Here is a 7,050-nt window from a genome sequence, read left to right as displayed (position 1 = left end):
GTTTTGATGCCAAAATGGTGAGTTTATGGTTGAACAAGGGTAGTGTTGAGTCATCACAAGAAGGAAAAACATGCATAGGGTAGCCTTGTAAGTAATGATGCAAGGTTTGGTACCTTAAATGAACAATAATAATGTACATGGAGGAAAAGGTTTTATGCTTTGGAAAGCTATAAGGAATATGGATAGCAGGTAATTATAGGCTTGAAAATATTGCATAAGGGTAGGTGAGAAAGTAGGCAAGATCAACATTAACACACAACTAGAAGGGTTGTGAAATGATGGAGTAATCATGGAGGAAATATCTTGAGATTTAGATGTATGAAGAAGTGAGAGAATTTTGGGAGGAGATGGAGTGGAAGTCTTTGGAAGCTTCTTAGGAAGATTTTTGGAAAAACATGGAGTGGAAGTCTTTAGAGTGGGGGTGTGAATCTAAGTCATTTTGTAACACATGTCATGGTAGTTTCACAAGCTTATCACATGAATGTTAGATGCATTCTTGAACCAAAAAGGTTTTCACAAGATTTCTTCAAATCGTGTATCAATTATTATTCCATCTAATGTAAAGGCAACTAGTCAAACATGTGAACCTTATCGTATGATTGCAAAATTAAATGTTTACTTCTATTTTTTGGGCTCCCATGGCAATTTTCTTGGATTTTTTTTTATTTGTGATTGTTCAACCTCTAGTACTCCTATTTTCTAAGGTCCAAACTTGGATGATGTTCTATGTGGTGATACTTGAAGCATTTGGGGATTGGTATTTGTGAAAGATTCTAGAGGGTGTAAGGGAGTGGAGGTGTTGTGTGGTGAGAGGGCTAGTTGTTGGTATGGAAGATTTGAGCTTGGTTTGGAATTTTTGTGAAGATTTTTTACCATGAAACAAAGTGGATCAAGTTTAAACCCTAGATTTAAGCCTAAAAAAGAGATTTTTGTGATTGGGGAACCTCTGTACGGAACTGATATGGGATTATTTGAAATTTGATAGTTCTTCCAAAAGGGTATCCAAATATTTAAAAAAATTGGAGCCTTGTTCATGTCAAATTTGTGGAATTTTCAAAATCACTAATTAGTAGGGTTATTTCTATTAGGTTTGTTTTGGGTAAAGCATAGCATTGTTGAACAAGAATTGAGAAAGGGTGAAACCCAATTTGGAGAATGGACAAACAAGTTCATTGATGTTTGTGGAAGGTGTTGGACACCTTGAATTGAAAATATCTTGTAGCAGGAGTATGAGGGTATTGGCGAGACACTAGGGTATCTTGGAGAGCCTTATAGAATAGATTGAGTTGAGGGTTAATTTGATGAGTTCTTGTTTCTAGGAGAGAAAGGGCCCATGGAGAAGTCTTTGGACGATCCTATTGGTAACCCTAAAAAACTCCATTGTTGGAGTTGTGAAGGACACCCAAAGCCTTACTACATCACTTGGATCAGATTGCAATGAAGGCATTAGGGAAATACATCTGAAAATTAGTTTTAAACAGGCTCCAACACTAATTCAAACATAACCTAATCAGTACATGTGAGCTTTGATAGGAGCATGAATGGATTTGATTTAGGACAAACCTTATTGTCATGACAAGAGAAGTCTTGATTTTTTGAGCGCAAGTCTGCAACATTCCTTTTCAGTTCTTTGTATGGCCTATAAAATTACCTCTAGGTTACATCCACAAGGTACTAGTATGACTTGGATCAGACTACAATTAAGTCATTAGGGAAATAAGTCTGCAAATTATTTTTAAATAGACTCCAATATTAATCCATACATAATCCAATCAATACATGTGAGCTCTCATAGGAGCATGAATGGATTTGACTTAGGACAAACCTTATTGCCATGACAAGAGAAGTCATGATGTTCTAAGGACAAGTCTGCAACATACCTTTTCAAATCATTTTATGGCCTACGAAATTACCTCTAGGTGACATCCACAATGTGCTAGTATGACTTGGATCAAACTACAATGAATAGGACAATCCCAGATCTTAACAAAAAATTGACATCCAAAAAATTATCCTCAGACTTTTGCCTGTAACAGCCTTACCTCAGAGCCTAAGTGACTGAAATAAATTGGAAATGGTAGGTTTTGATGTAGAGATCAATGTGCAAATGTGTACTGGGAGCCTTGAGCCTTCAAAAAAATTATATGAATTTTCAAAATAAAATTTCCCTTGCTCTTTATATCCATAGACTTGGGTTAGTAACTCAAGGTTTTCAAACTTAAAATGGCTCAAAATAGGCCTCAAGATGCCACCAAAAGCCTGTAACAAGGTTAGGATTAGATTACGAACAAAGATGAAACCCAGATTTACATGGAAAAAATGTGATTTCTCACATAGTCCCAAGACTTTCATTCGTGGCAACATTGCCATAGTTCCCCAATGACTGAAAGTGGTTTGAATAGAAAGGTATTTGGTGACCAAATAGTTTGCAAACAAGTTTGGATGCTTAAAACCCTTTTATTATTTTCTATAAATTTTCAAAAAACTCACCCTTGTTCATGAAGTTTTCTGGTCTAGGCTTGCATATCTCATATTTAAACCTTTGATGGCCTCCTCAATGCTCAAGGATTTCAAAATAAAAATAATCTCCAATCCTAGAAGTCTACAAAATTGGACTGTAAAATCCCTATCTTTGGTCCTCCAGTGACCTTCAATGTCTCAGAAGATACTCTCCATAAGTCTGCAATAATAGATGGACTAGTTTAGAAACTAGGATAAAAATCTCATGTTTGGCACAAAATTACTTCCATGGAGGTTATCATCAGATTTCAGCCACTTTCATGGCTTACCGTAGACTTACAACAATGTCAGGCCACCCTTTCAATGGAAACCACCTTCCTTCTTCACCTAGACTCCAATCACCGATGTTGGATTATGCCTCACGTTGGTCGCTCTAGATTTTTCAGCCACTTAGCCTTTGTCTTTATAAATCCTTATGATTTCTTCTCATATCGTTGGCCTTTTAAAGGTGTTTTGCTTGTTGATTTACCTCCCACAAGAAATGTGAGACAAAAGTTTGATGCCCTTCTAAAAGCTTCTTACTTTACTTTATTAATTTATCTTTATTTGTTGTATTTAATAATAAAAAAAGGTCCTAAAAGGGAAAAATGAATCAAGTATGAACTTTTAAGAATTTGATTAAGTACACATTTCCCTCTCCAACACATCATCCATGGATCCAAAGGGCACATCCACACTCTAATTACAATCATGCAAAGTGGAAAAAATGATCAAGGCTTGGATAGGATTCATCTTGTACTTACAAAAAATTTGATCTCACTTTTTCATCACAAAGGGGAAAATCCACCCTAGTATGGACCTCCTTGGTACTTGGAATTTTTTTGTGATTTAGCTTCAAAGGGGAAATTCAACATTCCATCCACATTCCATACTCCCCTTGAGGGAAAAAACATCCATGTCCGGACACTTTCAACACTAAGACAATTTCTCATCACTCCTTATTTTTCCCAAGGGATAAACAACCTTAGTTTGGACAAATTTGACACTTAGAAAATTTCCCACACTCATAACTCCTCTCAAGGGAAAAAATCACCCATGTTAGGATAAATTTGACTCTTGAATTTTTTTTGGAATCCATGCTTGCCATTTAGGGAAAAATGACCCTAGTTTGCACAATTTCTAGACTTAGAAATTTTTTCATGTTGCAAACTTAAATTTTTTTAAGTTCCATACTTCCTCCTAGGGAAAAATGACCCTAGTCTGTTCAATTTCTAGACGTAGAAAATTTTCAAGCTCGCACTTGGGGTAGGAGGTAAAAATGACCCTAATTTAGACAAGTTCCAAACTTAGAAGCTTTTCAAGCTCGCACTTGGGGGAGAATCACCCCTTGTCTATATTTTTCCAACTCTTAGAAAAAGTTTAGTTAGCATTATCCAAAGTGGTGGAAATTCATGGTATGCTTGGATTTTGACCTCCAACACTTAGAAGTTTTTCAAAAATATCAAATTAAGAAGGGAAATTCATGTATAGTTTGGATGTTGATCAAAATATAAAGGGAAATCATGCAGAGTTTGGATTTTGATCAAGATATGAAGGGAATTTCATGTATATTTCAGATTTTGACCAAAATATGATGGGAAATTCATGTATAGTCAGGATTTTGATCAAAATATGAAGAGAAATTCATGTATAGTTTGGATTTTGTTTATTTTTATAAAGAAAAAATAATTTTCCTTAGGATTTAAGCCATTTTAAATGTATAAGGATTTTAAGGCCCCCATGCATAGAATACGCCTTTATATGGAATTTTAGACTAATTGACTAGCCAAAATTTAAATAAACTTAGGTTTTTATATTCAATCCATTAGAACATGATCTCGACGGACTTTAATTTTAATGTTCCCACCCTAAAATCCCAACTTGAACATTTGTTATTTTGTGTTACCCAGTCTTTTAAAGCTCTAAACTATCAAATTTACCGCCAAAACCTAACTAACCCAAAAATTGAAATTGGAAGTTAACTATCAATGCAACCTATGAAGAAGCACACTTATAGAGTTGTGGAGATACAAAGATAAAAATTGTACCTTCACCAAAATCTTCAAAATTGAGAGTTACAAAGTTGTGCAGGTGCAACATTGTGCACCTACGAAAGTTCTAGGTAATTTCTTCTAAGTCAAAAATCTCAAAATTTGACATTCGGACTTGCTGATCTTCGACCAAAATGATGTTTGGATAAGCTAATTGAACTTTTTTATTGTTACAATGATTTCCAAGGGATCTAGAAAGTATAAAGCTTTGTACTTGACCCTCACTTCCTTATGGAAATCATAGACTTCTTCCCACACTTCAATAAAACTACCCATTTTAGAATCTAACTCTTTTAATGTCTCCTTAGTCTTAAATACTCACTGAATATCATCCTTGTAGGACACCACTTCAAAAGATGCTCAAATTTTTTCTACTACTATTTCTTTCAAGCATAAATGTTCTTTATAGTCATCCACAAAAATCTCTAGGCTTATTGCTCTATACTAATTATCCACTTCTTTTATTTGGGCTCGAGCTTTCCACTCCATATCTTGGATTTCTTTGAACATGGATAACAAAACCTTATTCCCATCTTGTATCTTCTCAATCCAATTGTCAATTTTATCCAACCCTTCTCCTATGTACATGCCCAATAGTATCCTATATTACTATTCCCCTTTAATCTTCTCTAAAGCAACTAGATAATTGGAGCATGAGGATACTTCATCCACCAACCCAAAATCTTGTTTGATTATAGTCACCAACTTTCCCTCGTTACCCTATATGTCGTACAATAAATGCATATCTTCCTCAGTGATTTCTACTCCTTATTATTCAAAATTGTGATGCCACCTTTTGCAAGCATCCAAAAATGAATCACTTGGTAGAGGGGCTAGAGCTCGTTTCTCAAGGGAAACCTTCAATACTATTTTAGGGTGATTAGGGTCAATGGGACTTGTAACCTCTCTCACAAACTCCTACAAAATCTTGTTTTGCTTCCTCAAAACTTGGATCTCTTCCTCTCCCTGATCCAACTAATAAAATATTTGTAGTAGAACAATGGTTGTCAAAATTTGGTCGACTCCTTAGTAGCCTTCTCCAACACAATCTCTTGTATTTGGTAATCTTGGCATGTTATAATCTAAGGATCAACATGGAGTGGAGGAATAACCACATGTGCTACTAAATTATCCTATCAATTCCTCATTATGAATGCCATCTACTAGGGGTCTTTCAAAGTTTGCACGGTTGGCTGCACAACATTTGTCAAAACTACCATTCTCTCCATTGGAGTTGTGATGTATGTCCTCTTTCGGGTCTTTACTTCCTAAGTCATCCATTTCAGAGTGGTTCTCAATGGTGACATGAATTGACTAAGTGACAGGGTCATCACTGATGCTAATCCCTTTCCTTTGTCTAGTCTCCTTTCCAGAGTCTTTTCCACCCTCGATTATTCTACCACCATCATAGCCATTAAAATTCTAGGAGGAGAGGGAGACTATTGAATTGTTAGAGGACCTTGTTCTTCTATTGGAGCCACCTACCCCTCTATGAGAGATTCCTTAACTGTGGGAGCCTTCTCTACTTGAGTTGTATGTACCTGTCTCTCTATTATATCCTTACTTTGTTCTTCTTACATGGGAGGAGGTACTAGCATCATTGTTGGCTCTATTAGAGGTGGAGGAGGTGTTTTTGGCCTTCCCAAAGGCAGAGGAGGCACTTTTATTTGACCCTGTAAGAATGAAGGAAACGTTCCAAAATAATAGCCTTGCAACTCTTGGCATGGTGCATCCCTTATCCGTCCTTCATCCAAGTAAGTTCCTATAGGCATAAAATCAAAGTTAGAGAGTTAAATCTCATTTGATCCATCTCGTGTTGTAAACTTTGTCCATCATTCCTTCTCTTTATTGAAAGACTTCTTGATCTGGATAGGTTGGTCTTGTGTAACAGAGGGTATCTATGTTAGGCTTCTCCTTCTCTCCTCTTCAACTACTCTTTTTGAATGTGTACACCTATTGAGAGGGATGTGTTCTATTCACTCATTTTCCCCTTCCTCCATATCTTCTAAGATAGTCTCAAGAATAGAGCATGAGGGAGTGCTTTTCTTTTTAGTCATCTCCTCTCTACCCTAGTAACCAATGTCTTTATTCTTCTCCTCTTTAGGTTTGAGTGGGTGGCTTCGGCTAGAGATCGAGGCTCTTCGGGTTGTGTTTCTTGTTCCAACTTTGTCACAACCTTCTGCTTCTTATTGTCCTTCTCCTTTTCTTCTGTCTAGACATAAACTACTTTTGTATCATGCCTATACACTGTTTCAATCCTTACTGGAGACTTTTATTTATATGTGGGGATAGTAACCTTGGTCCCTTCACCTTTCTTCAGCATGGTTGGCACTTTTAAAATTATTAGGCAAGGGGTCCAAAGGGAAAGACATTTATAGCCAATCTTTGGTCATTTTAATAACATGTTAGGCTCGATGTTGAATATCATTATTTTTTCTTTGTTCACCTCAACATTCATTATTGGACGTTCAAAGATTCTATCCTTGTTATAGTTGGGATC

This window comes from Cupressus sempervirens, chromosome 11 (assembly GCF_028749045.1).
Source record: "Cupressus sempervirens isolate cs-2001-9-10 chromosome 11, ASM2874904v1, whole genome shotgun sequence".
In the NCBI taxonomy this organism is placed as follows: domain Eukaryota; kingdom Viridiplantae; phylum Streptophyta; class Pinopsida; order Cupressales; family Cupressaceae; genus Cupressus; species Cupressus sempervirens.
Note: the sequence above shows the minus strand (reverse complement) of the source record.